The 13,601-nt window shown below is 38.4% G+C and overlaps 1 protein-coding gene and 1 non-coding gene across 6 annotated transcripts in view; both read right to left on the minus strand.

Moving 5' to 3' along the window:
• The window catches only part of ERC1 (ELKS/RAB6-interacting/CAST family member 1), a 555,538-nt gene that overhangs the window by 317,863 nt on the left and 224,074 nt on the right, over positions 1 to 13,601 (minus strand). The window lies entirely within an intron of this gene.
• LOC121105458 lies at positions 10,474 to 10,580 on the minus strand. Its single transcript, XR_005837987.1, has one exon. It is a non-coding gene; the product is annotated as a U6 spliceosomal RNA (small nuclear RNA).

Here is a 13,601-nt window from a genome sequence, read left to right on the forward strand (position 1 = left end):
TTAAAGTCTATTTTGTCTAAGTATTGCTACCTCAGCTTTTTCATTTTGATTTGCATGATAAGAGCTTTTGCAACCCATCACTTTTCATCTGCATGTATCTGTAGGTCTGAAATGAGTCTCTTATAGGTAGCATACAGATGGGTCTTGCTTTTTTTATCTACTTTGTCACCCTATATCTTTTGATTAGAGCATTTAGTCCATTTATATTGGAAGTAATTTTTGATAGGTATGTATTTATTGCTATTTTGTTACTTGTTTCATGGTTGTTTTTGCAGTTCTTCTTTTGCTCTCACAATTTGTTGACTTTCTTTAGTGATATACTTGGATTCCTTTCTCTTTATTCTCTGCATATCTATTACCAGTTTTTGCTTTGTGATTACCATTACGTTTATATACAACATCTTATGCACATAGCAGTCTATATTAAGTTGATGGTCACTTACGTTTGAGCCCATTCTCTACTCCTTCCCCCCACACCCACCGCATTTTAGGCATATGGTGTCATACTTTACATCTCTTTATTGTGTGGATCCTTTGGCTGATTTTTATAGATATACTTAATTTTATTGCTTTTGTGCTTCATATTTTCCTTACTCCTGCTTATGGTCTTTCTTTTCAACTTAGTACCCTTTGATATTTCTTGTAGGACTGGTTTAGTGGTCATGAATTAACTTTTGTTTGTCTGGGAAAAACTCTTTATCTCTCCTTCTATTTTGAATGATAGCCTAGCTGGATAGCGTATTCGTGGCTGCAGGTTTTTTCTTTCAGGACTTTGAATATATCATGCCACTCCCTTCTGGCCTGCAAAGTTTCTACTGAAAAGTCAGCTGGTAGCGTTATGTGGTTTCCCTTCTATGTAACTGTTTTCTTTTTTCTTGCTGCTTTTAAAATTCTCTATCACTACTTTCTGCCATTTTAATTACTATGTGCCTTTTGTGGACCTCCTTGGGTTGATTTTGTTGTGGGTTCTCTGTGCTTTCTGGATCTGGATTTCTGTTTCTTTCCCCAATTTGGTAAGTTTTCACTATTATTTCTTCAAATAAATTTTCTACTCTCTTTTCTCTCTCTCCTCCTTCTACAATCCCTGTAATACAAATATTATTACACTTGACGGTGTTAATGAATTCCCTAAGTCTATTTTCATTTTTTATTATATTTTTCTCTCTCCTGTTCAGCTTGATTGCTTTCCATTACTCTGTCCTCCAAGTTGCTGATGCGTCCTTCCACGTCCTCTAGTCTATTTATTCTATATAGTTTCTTTTCTTTTCCTTCTTTTTTTTTTTTTTAAAAGATTTATTTATTCCAGAGGAGAGAGAGGGCAGAAGGGGCAGAGGAGAGAAACCCAAACAAACTCCCCCACTAAGCATGGAGCCCAACATGGGGCTCAATCCCACGACCCATGAGATCATAACCTGAGCTAAAATAACGAGTTGAACACTCAACTTAGTCACCCAGGCGCCCCATATAGTGTATTCTTTATTTCAGTTATTGAGTTCATCTCTGATTTGGTTCTTTTTTTATGTTTTCTATCTCTTTGTTAAGGGTCTTGCTGAGGTCTTCCACTCTTTTCTCAAGTCCAGTATCTTTTTAACCATTATTTAAATTCTCTTATCAGTCATATTACTTATCTCCATTTTGTTTAGGTCTCTTGCTGTGATTTGGTCCTGTTCTATCATCTGGGATACATTCCTCGGTCTCCTCATATTGTCTAACTCTCTGTGACTGTTTCTCTATGTTAGGAAGTCAGCCACATCTTCTGCTCTTGAAATAATGGCCTTATGCAGAAGAGGTCCTATACTGCCCTAGACACAATATCCCCTGTTCACCAGAACCTGGTGCTTCATGGGTGTCTCCTTTGTGTGCTTTATGTGCCCTGCTGTTGAAGCTGAGCCCCTTTTGCCTTCAGTTCCATCAGCTACAATGGCTACCTTTGCCTTTTGTGGGCAGGATCCTGTGTTGTTAGTGAACCTGTCTAGGGATGCCTTGGGCTTTAATTGAGTCACACTAGGCATTTGCTAGAAATGCAGTAGCACAAAACTACAGAAAAACATGGGGCAGGGCATGAGGTGCCAGGAACACCCATGCTGGGTGGAGGGGACCTGCAGCTGACTGGGACCGAGGCAAGCTGGGTTGGAAGGAATGCAGGGATGAGATGCACAGTGTTAGCAAGGTTTGTGTGGATCTGCTGAGAGAGTGGACCTGGTGCCGGGGCCTGGCTGGAGGGCGCATGTCCACTGTTAGCAAGCTGGTAGCAAGTATAGACATTGTGCTTGTTCCCACAGGTGGCCATGTGTTCATGCTTATGGGTTGGGCAGGGGAAGGGTGCACAACAGCTTCTTTGTTCCGGAAGAAACCTCACAAGGATGCTTCTCCTTTCAGCACACACTCTGAGACTAGTAAACAAATCTCCCTCCAGCATACCCTAGGTGTTTTTCAAACTATTGCTTCTATGCTGTATCTCTAGGGGACTATTTGTTGTACTTTCTCTTTAAAAGTGGGGGACTCAGTTTCCTCTCACCCTACTGGCTCTCCCAAGAGCCTCCTGATTTTCAAATTTCCAGGTTTTAAGCCCCACTGACTATAAGAATTCATAGAAATTCGGGGGCACCTGGATGGCTCAGTCATTAAGCGTCTGCCTTCTGCTCAAGTCATGATCCCAGGGTCCTGGGATCAAGGCCCACATCGGGCTCCCTGCTCTGCTGGGAGCCTGCTTCTCCCTCTCCTACTCCCCCTGCTTGTGTTCCCTCACTCTCTCTCTCTGTAAAATAAATAAAATCTTTAAAAAAAATTCATTAAATTCAGCACCTCTGTTTTCCAAAAACAAACGTTATGGGAATTCCTCCTCCCTTTGCAGGCTCCCTAAGTGTCGAGAGTCTGTTTCTTTGATCTCCACATGTCTCAGGCATTCCTCCCTCCCGCAGAAAATCCTGTGGGTCCATTTAGCAACTGACCACTCTTCCACCCTTCCTACCCTTTTCAATGTGACCTCTTCTCTACATTTAGCTATGGAGAGTCTGTTCTGCCAGTCTTCAGGTCATTTTCTAGGTTGTTTGGAGTTATGTGGTTGTTATCTAGTTGTATCCATTGGATAAGGTGAGCTTAGGGTCCTCCTACTCTGTCATCTTCCCCAGTAGTTCTGAACATCTTTTCATATGGGATTTGGCCATTTCTGTTTCCACATCTCTGAAATAGCTATTTACGTATTTTGCCCATTTTTAAATTAGGTATCTTTTTCTTCATGACTTGTAAGTATTCTTTATATATTTTGTATAATAATCCCTTATCTGTTATATATTATACAAATATTTTCTTCCAATCTATGAATTATTCCTTTAATAGCTTTATGGTATGTTTTCAATTGTAAAATTTAAAATGTTTTATTGTATCAAATGTACCAATCTTCTTTATGGTTTACAATTTTGTGACTTTTTCACAATATCTTCCCTATCCCAAGCTCATAAAGATAGTCTCTTAAAAATTCTGTACCTTTGTCTTTCACACTGAAGTCATTAATCCGTTTGACACCAATGTTGTATATAGTATGAGCTAAAGATATAATTTCATTTTTCAGGTACGATATGAGGTAAGAATAAAATTTCATTTTTTACATATATAGATAACTAACTGTCCCAGCAGCACTAACATGCATTGTCACAACAGTCATATATAAAGTTTTGGTAAACATGTTTGCCTATTTTATGCCTCTCTGGTATCTTTGTGTATTACTGTGCCAAATCTATACTTCCTTAATTATTATGCCTTTATAAGAAGTCTCAATAGTTATTTCAGGCAAGCCTGCCTATCTTGTTCTTATTCAGGACCATCTTGGCATTTCCTGGCCCTTTAGACTTCTCATATAAATTTCAGAACCAGACTGTCAAGCCCCATAAAACCAGCCAATCAACCAATCAACAACAGCAATTAAAACTCAGCAGCAGCCTTTGGGATTTTTATTGAAACTGCACTGAATCTATAAATCAATTTGGAAAGAAAAGACATTTTAATGCTCTTGAACTTTTCAATTCATTGACATGGTATGTCTCTCTAGTTACTTAGCTATTCTTGAAAGGTTTTCAACAAAGTGTTTTAATTTCTTCAATAAAATAGTTCCATTTATTTTATTCCTAGGTACCTTATATATAGTTTTGTTGTCATTTTAAATTCTGGACACCACATTATTACACACAGTTCCTTATACAAAGTACTCCCAAAAAAGTAGTTTTCAAGAATGTAAGTATTGATAAAATTGACATTTGTCATTATCTAATGTGCAGTCCATATTCAATGTCCCCCAGTTGTCTCAAAAGACATCTTTTCACAGTTGGCTTGTTTGAGTCAGAATTCATGAAAGGGTACACAGCATTGTGTTTGTTAAATCCTTCAAAGCTCTATTATTCTAGAGAAAAGTCCCTTACTTCTTCCTCTGCTCCCTTATTTAATGCCACTGACTTCTTAAAGAAATGGACTTCAGTTGTTCTTGTAAAATGACTTACATTTTGGGTTATCGGCTGTTTCTTCATGGAGTCCTTTAACTCATTTCCTGCTTTTCCTTTTTTCTTTTTTAGATACTGAGAGTTAGCCTGAAAGACTTGACCAGATTCAGTTTTAACTTTGTAAGTCATAATAGTAAATAATGGCATTGTATACTTCATATTGCCTCACATGAGAAAGCGTATAGTGTCTGGTTTCCCATTCTTAATGAAGCTAGGATTCATCAGTGTATTGGTAGTAACAGTCTTCTCTTCTGTCTATAAAATTCACCTTTCATCAACTTTTCATCTAATAGTCCCAAACACAGATGAACCTTTCCTGAATAAATTATTCCGGTGATATATTTTATTAAATTAATTTTATTCTAATGTTTTCTTCCTGGCATGTGGACACACACTTCATTTCTACATGTGGGTTTACAAGGAACTAACTTGGTAAATGTTTCTGCTAATAATTTTTCTGTGTATTCTTTTGGGTATTTCAGGGAGACACTTATATAAGGATTTTTTAAATCTTTACATTCTTTTTATCTGTTCTTATTGAAATTCCTAGAATTTCCAGAACCATGATGAAAAGAAGTAGTGAGAGTGGGTATCTTTGTCCTCTTGATTCAATGAAATGCTTTTTACATTTCATAATTAACTAGAATATTTGTTAACTTTTTTCTGTGGAAACTTTTTATTTTTCCTTTTCTGCCAAAAGTTGTCACTTTAGTTGTGAATATGTGAATAGTTATTTTATTGACATGCTTTTGAGATTTTCCAATGTTAAACTAATTTTGTCACAAGACTAACCCTATCTTTTATATTTTGCATTTGTACCTCTATAAATTACTTTCTTAAAGCTTAACTATACATTTATAAAATTAATGAAAATATTCTGGCATTTTTATTGTTTTCTGTAAGGAAGGCTCTCAGAGAATACAGTTAATAATACTGTCAAAAACAAAACTGTGGAATCCTCTTTACAAGATTTTGTTATTTATTTACTTAAGATTTTATTTATTTGACAGAGAGAGAGAAGCCAGCAAGAGAGGGAACACAAGCAGGGGGAGTGGGAGAGGAAGAAGCAGGCTCCCAGTGGAGCAGGGAGCCCGATGTGGGGCTCAATCCCAGGACCCTAGGATCATGACCTGAGCCGAAGGCAGACGTTTAACGACTGAGACACCCGGGCACCCCTCTCTACAAGATTTTGAAACATATATTCTCCTTTGGTTGATTTGAATATAATTCTACCTATAGGCAACAAAATTTTTAAAAAATAATTTCTAAATGCTTCTTCAGCATAGAATTTTAACTATAAAAAATTAATTTAAAATCCAATAGTAAATTAATGACATAGATGATAGGATAAAAAGTCATTCTCTAATGGAAGTGCACAATAATAAGCTATGCCAAGGTCACATTTCAGATCTGTGCTTTCTGCCATCTTGAATATTCACAGAAAGATTCAATCACAGAGAATATAATAAAAGTAGTTACCAGAAGAAACAGAAATGTAAGTCATGTTTATATTTGATTCTCCTCATTATTTAATTTTCTGTGCTAATAATTCCATTTTTATTAATCTGATATCAGTTATAGATATCAGATTAGGACCTTTGCATTAGAAAAGACCAAAAAATGAAGCAAGATTTTGTTTTCATGAATCAAATTGCTCTTTCTCAAAATTAAATTCCTCATAACATTGCTTTACCAGGTACAAACATTTTGCTCTCTGTTTTAAGAGAGAAAAAAATTTTGGATGGTATAAAGTTCTTCTCACTCTACATCTGTGGATTATTCCAGATGGTGCTAGCAACCACTAATGCCTGTAGTAGTAACCTGGTTACATGCAGCATGATAACACAGGGAGTAAGAAACCTAATTGAAATTGCTTGTGTATTTTTTGGTTGGAGCGCCAACTTCATAGGCTTAAGTTTTGATCCAATCAAAACCCATTTCATTCTTCAGCACTTTTTATCATAATTATTATCTGAAAGTTAGTGACTTTTTAAATTTCTGACTTTACCCCCAAGTCACAGAACTAGGTCAAGGTATTTTTAGTTGTATTTCAGAAAAGAGAATTAAAAAATCCCACTGCCCCTATCCTACCCCAACAACCATTCCAATCCAACTTGTAATGTGTGTTTAAAAACCAAAAATGTTTATTTTGATTTTCAAAATATTGGTCATACGATTTTAATGATTATCTCCATCAACTCCAAAAAGACATGATAAAATGCTAGGTAGCAAATATAGAATACCAAGCTGAATTCAAAGCATGATCCTAAACATATATGCATACACATACACACACGGATAACCAAAAAAATTAAAAATTAGAATATTAAAAAGGAAAAAAGATGTTCTTAATTTTTTTCCCAATGGTTTTCTGTAGTTTCTAAATTTCCTAAAATAGACTAAATATTTTTTTATATATTTTATTTATTTATTTTAGAGAGAGAGAGAGCACACACAAGTGGGGGGAGGAAAAGGGAGAGGGAAGGATGAGGTAAAGAATCTCAAGCAGACTCCAAACTGAGCGCAGAGCCCAACTCGGGGCTCGATCTCACAACTGTGAGAACATGGCCTGAGCCACCCAGATGCCCCAATAGACAAAATATTTTTAAAAAACAAGTTATTTTTAAAGTTTAACCTGGGTGGCTAAGTCAGTTAAGCGGCGAACTCTTGATTTTAGCTCAGATCGTGATCTCAGGGTCATGAGATCAAGCCCTCTATGGGGCTCTGCGGTCAGTACAGGGTCTACTTGAGATTCTCTCTCCCTCTCCCTCTCCCTCTGACCCTTCTCCTGCTCACATGCACACACATGCACACTCTCTCTCTAAAATAAATAAATAAACAGATTTTTAAAAATAAGATGTGGTTTTATCTCAAAATAGGGTCTTCATCTGTATCACACTAATGGTAGTCCAGTATGGCACATTTAAGTTTCCCTTATTTTCTCGATCTTTAATTTTCTACTTCCTAACATTTTCTTTTTATATTTTCAATTTCCTTTCTTTATCTTAGTTTTCTATTACCTCTACATTTCACTCTACAGAATAAAGGATAATTATATATGAAAATAAAATGTTTTTATATAAGTCAGGCAACCAAGAAAAGTATAGAAAATTATAAGAGGATTAAATCAATCTCTCTCCTATTGTCTTTCCTACACCACCTCCTTGTATTATGTGTATGTGTACATGCAAGCACAGGTGCATGTAGAGTTCTGAATTCATAAATGAACTAGAGTGGATGAATACACCCAACTTTGTTGCCTCGCTAATATCCTTTCCAATACTGTTTCTTAGGTAAAGAACACAAAGGGCAGTATCATCAAAACATATGTTAAGAGTAAAAACAAAAGATGTTACTACAATGTATACTCAGAAATAAATATTCTGAGACATAACAGAATCTGTGAAACATAAAATTACCTTCTTTTTACTTATAAATAGATCAATATGTAATTTGATTTAAATCCAAACTGACAAGAAAACCCAAATATGTTAGTAAATCCATACCTTAAAGGGCAAACAGAAAGAAAAGGATTTAAATGGTTTAGTATAGATTTTTTTGACTCTCTCAGATTATTATGCCTGAATTAATTAACTGGAGTTAAATTCTAAGTGAACTTATATTTTTATTTTTCTTCAAACAGGAACATGAGAAAGGAGAGAGATTCATAAATGAATTAATCCTTAAAATTCTCAATTGATGAGTTCCCAACTATTATAACAATGAAATTATGAATAATAGATTGAACGCTCTCCACTCTCACACAGACATTAATAAATTAATGTGTAAGAAGAGAGAAAAGCAAAAATGGAAGACAGACCGATCTCTACTGGTCTCTGTCACAAAGTTTTATAAAATGTGGTCTACCACCTTGCTATTCAAAGTGTGATCCATGAACACACATCATCAGCATCACTTGGGAGCTGGTTGAAAATACAGAATTCTCAGGATCACATCCGATCTACTAAATCTGCCACAATTTACTCTGTCATTGTTCCCTCAGCCTCTGCCTCTTAAAATCCAAACTCAAACTTAGGTAAATCTGTTAGGTCATAACTACTCCTGACCCCCCTTAGCTCCCATACCCACTTTTACTAAATATATCTTATGACATGTTAATTTGTTCTTCATATTAGTGTGAACCACATTTATATCTCATTAGACCTATGAAAATGCCTTCCTAGGGGTGCTTGGTTGGCTCAAAGCCTATGACTCTTGATCTCAGGAGTGTAAGTTCGAGCCCCACACTGGATGTGGAGATTAATTTAAAAAAAAACAAACCAACGGGGCGCCTGGGTGGCTCAGTTGTTAGGCATCTGCCTTCGGCTCAGGGTGTTATCCCAGCATTCTGGGATCGAGCCCCGCATCAGGCTCCTCCGCTGGGAGCCTGCTTCTTCCTCTCCCACTCCCCCTGTTTGTGTTCCCTCTCTCACTGGCTATCTCTCTCTCCGTCAAATAAATAAATAAAATCTTTAAAAAACAAACAAACAACAAAAAACTTCAAAAATCTTTTTTAAAAAATGCCTTCCTAGAGTTCAAGGTCCATGTTTGCTACATTTTCATAATTCACAACACCTAGCATAGTTCCTCCTAGTGTACATATGCTCATTAAATACATGTTGAACACATGCATACAAAGGAAACTAAGTATGCCCCCTCTATTGACAAATCTACCCAAAACATGTCACTAAGGGAAAACACAGTTTAACGCTACAAAACAATAAGTAAGCAATGAAAAATGAACACTTTCCTTATCTTTAAGCACCTAAAAAATTATCTAGAAAGGGGTAATTCTTGTTTTCCTTCTTTAAAAACTCACATTTTATTAAGAAGCCATCAATACTTTTTTCAGAAACTACAGTTCTAGTGGCTTTTTCTGTGTCAAAAAGACATACATAATGCTAGTGTAACCAGTTGCCCTACCATAAAAATCTCCCATGCAAATTTAAGAAAAAAACCAGAATGCTACTATTGTCAGGTTTAAAGAAATACCAAAAATCAAATCTGACTCAGCTATTTGTGTTTTCATTGGAAAAAATAATTTTAAGCTAGAAAAAGAGCGTAAAAGGGGCACCTGGCAAGCTCAGTTGACCATCCGACTCTTGGTTACAGCTCAGGTCATGATCTCAGGGTCCTGATATCGAGCCCTGTGTCAGGCTCCACACTCAGCGCAGAGCCGGCTTCAGATTGTCTCTCCCTCTCTCCCTCTGCCCCACCTCCTGCTTGTTTCACACTCTCTAAAATAAATAATCTTTAAAAAAAAAGGGCTTAAAAATACGCTACTTAGAAGCAAAATGATATTGCTGAAGTATTACATATTAAACATCTATATTATGCATAAAATGCTACAGAGAGAATATACAGATATTGGGTTTGTGAACACACACCGACACTCCCTCTCCTTTACCATCCCAAGAACAGCTCCATTCACACTCACTTAATATAAAAACTAAGATGTGAAATTTCATTATACCACCTAAACACCTACCCTTGGCTTAAAAATATCAATTTCAGGGGTACCTGGGTGGTTCTAGTTGGTTAAGCGTCTGACTTCGTCTCAGGTCATGACCCCAGGGTCCTGACATAGAGCCCTGCATTAGGCTCCCTGCTCAGCGGGAAGCCTGCCTCTCCCTTTGCCTGCCACTCCCCCTGCTTGTGCTCCCTCTGTCAAATAAGTAAATAAAATCTTTTAAAAATACATCAATTTCTATGATATCATCCCCAAAAGTATACAAGAAACTAAAAATAATAGTTTTACATGTTTTATGTCTAATTATAATGTTTTTGAATTATTTAAGAGCTGCTTTAAAGAAGTATTTTTATTTTTATGGCATTGTATCCAAAACAATATACAGATAATAAGCCATAATAAAAAAGAAAGATTTCAATATAGAATATAAAATCATTAACAATGTAGAGTTTTATATAAACACTGTTAAGTTCTACCAAAAAATGCTTTCAATGATTAACAGTTTTTGTTTTAAATATGGAACACTTCACAAATTTGCCTGTCATCCTTTTGTGGGGGCTATGCTAATCTTCCCTGTATTGTTCAAAATTTAGTATATGTGCTGCCGAAGCAAGCACCAACTCAACAGCTTTTAATCAGCAAGGGAAGAGAATGACAATTAGTCCCATCTTCCATTTAATTTCACTTATTTCCATGTTTCTGGTCGCCTTCTCGGCAAGGATCTAATATTATTATATATCCACAGATCTGAGGCAAGGCCTATCTCAAAGTTCCTCAAAGGTAACTGAATTGAAATTTTTGACAGAAAGCTCTTTTTTAAAAAAAATTAATTTATTTGAGAGAGAGAGAGACAGAGCACAAGCAAGGGGAGTGGCAGAGGCAGAGGGAGAAGAAGACTCCCTGCTGAGCAGGGAGTCCGATGTGGGGTTCGATCCCAGGACCCTGAAATCATGACCTGAGATGTAGGCAGACACTTAACCGAATGAGCTACCCAGGCACCTGAAAGCTCTTTTTTTTTTTAATGTTGGTTCTCAGAATAACTCTAATCCATTACCATTAATTCAATGAATATTTCATGAAAGGTTCTATGTGCTAGGTATTATCCTGGGAATATGGCAGTGAAAAAAAGAGACAAAAATCTCAGCCCTCATTGAGTTTATAGTCTATGAGAAGAGACAGAATATAAGTAAAATACACTGTATGTCAGTGGTAATAAATCCAATGGAAAAAAAACAAAAGAGGGAAAGGGGTATAGGAATGGGGGTGAGACTGCAATTCTAAATGAAGTGCTCGGTAAAAGCCAAACTGTGAACATAACATTTTAGTAAAGATGTAAAGGAAAAGGGAAAATGAGCCACAGCTATGCACATATCGAGGAGAGAGTTTTCCACACAGAGCAAACAGCAGATGCAAAGGTCCTGATGTAAGAGTGTGCCTGGCTGACGTGATCAAAGTAGATGGAGACACAGCATACCGACAGATGAGGTCACACAGGGAATGAAGGGCCAGACCCTCCAGCAAGGGCAAGCAAACTTTTTTTTGTAAAAAGCTAGATAGTAGATGGGAGTTAAGATGGCGGAGGAGTATGGGACCCCTTTTTCAGCCGGTCCCCTGAGTCGAGTTGGATAGGTACCAGACCAGCCTGAACACCCAGGGAAGGGGGAGGGAGCCGTCGCGTTCGGGCGCCGGGAAGTGGTAGCCACCTGCACGGGGGAGCGGGTGGACTTGCGGATCGGCACCCCCGAGAGAGCAGACTGAGACCCTGAGCCGGGGAACGCGCCACCAGACTGAAACGGAGGTCCGGTGTGCTCACTGGAACCAGACTGAGACCGGGAGCTCCGGGAGCGCACGGGGCAGCTGGCGGCAAGTGGTGTTAGAAACACAAAGGACAGAGACGCGCCGGCCCTGGAAGTGAGGGCTGGGACGCCGGGTGTGGGGAGCACATCCCGGGACGCTGTAGGGTGGAGCAGCACCAACAGAAACAGAGTTAAAGTNGGAGAACGGTCCTCGATCCCTCTGTTCTGAGACAGAGGCTGAGATTCGGCCACTGCTGCTCTGACTCTCAGAAGAGGCACAGCAAACGGCCAGGGAAAGCCGCCAGAGATCAAAAGCCTGGAAATACCCGCTCACAGTGTGCCCATACCCATCCCCCCTCACAGGGGACACGGAGACTCTACCTAAACAGGGTTGCCGGAGTATCGGCGCGGCAGGACCCTCCTCCAGAAGGCAGGCTGAAAAATCAAGAAGCCCACATCCCTAAGATCCCTATAAAACAAGGGTGCACGGCCTGGGTCCCGGTCAATAATTTGGGCTCTGGACAACCCCGCAACCTCTCCTCATCAGAATGACGTGAAGGAGAAGTACCCCTCAGCAAAGAAAAGACAATGAGTCTGTGGCCTCTGCCACAGAACTAATGGATATGGATATAACCTAATTATCAGAAATGGAATTCAGAGTAACAATGGTCAAGATGATGTGTAGACTTGAAAAAAAAAATTAACGAGAATGTTACTGAGAATATAGAATCTCTAAGGGCGAAAATGAGAGCGAATCTGGCAGAAATTAAAAATTCCATGAGCCAAATGCAGTCAAAACTAGAGGCTCCGACGGCCAGGGTGAATGAGGCAGAAGAACGTAGCAGCGAATTGGAGGATGGGTTAGTAGAAGTCATCCCTGGGCAGTTTGTTGGCTTTACGGCTCACATCTGAGGCTGACAGGACCCCTCCCAAGCTAAACCATGACAGACCTACGCCACGTCACGTCATAGTGCATGTCGCAAATATTAGATCCAAGGATACAGTATTGAAAGCGGCCAGGGCAAAGAAATTTCTCATGTACCAAGGCAAAGGCATCAGAATTACGTCAGACCTGTCTACACAGACCGGAATGAGAAAAAGGGTTGGGGGGGGGGGATTTTTAAAGCTCTTTCAGAGAAAAACGTGCAGCCACGGATCCTTTATCCAGCAAGGCTGTCATTCAGAATTGATGGAGAAATAGATACCTTCCAGAATCGCCAGTTATTGAACAATTTCGTAACCACGAAACCAGCCCTATAGGAGATATTAAGGGGGGTTCTATAAAAGTAAAAGGGCCCCAAGAGTGATACAGAACAGAAAGTCACAATCTATAGAAACAAAGACTCTACTGGCACCATGGCATCATTAAGATCATATCTCTCAATAATCGGTCTCAATGTGAATGGCCTAAATGGTCCCATAAAACACCACAGGGTTGCAGATTGGATAAAAAGACATGACCCATCCATGTGCTGTCTACAAGAGACTCATTTTGAACCTAAAGACACATTCAGACTGAAAGTAAAGGGATGGAATACCATCTTTCACGCCAATGGACGTCAAAAGAAAGCTGGGGTAGCAATTCTCATATCAGACAGATTGGATTTTAAACTAAAGACGATAGTTAGAGATGCAGAAGGGCACTATATTATTCTTAAAGGATGTATCCAACAAGTGGATATGACAAATATAAATATATATGCCCCCAACAAGGGAGCAGCAAGATACACAAGCCAACCCTTAACCACAATAAAGAGACATATAGATAAAAATACACTAATAGTAGGAGACCTCAACACTCCCCTATCAGCAATAGACAGATCACCTAAGCAAGAAACCAGA

Source organism: Ursus maritimus, unplaced genomic scaffold, assembly GCF_017311325.1.
Source record: "Ursus maritimus isolate PB19 unplaced genomic scaffold, ASM1731132v1 scaffold_26, whole genome shotgun sequence".
NCBI classification, from domain to species: domain Eukaryota; kingdom Metazoa; phylum Chordata; class Mammalia; order Carnivora; family Ursidae; genus Ursus; species Ursus maritimus.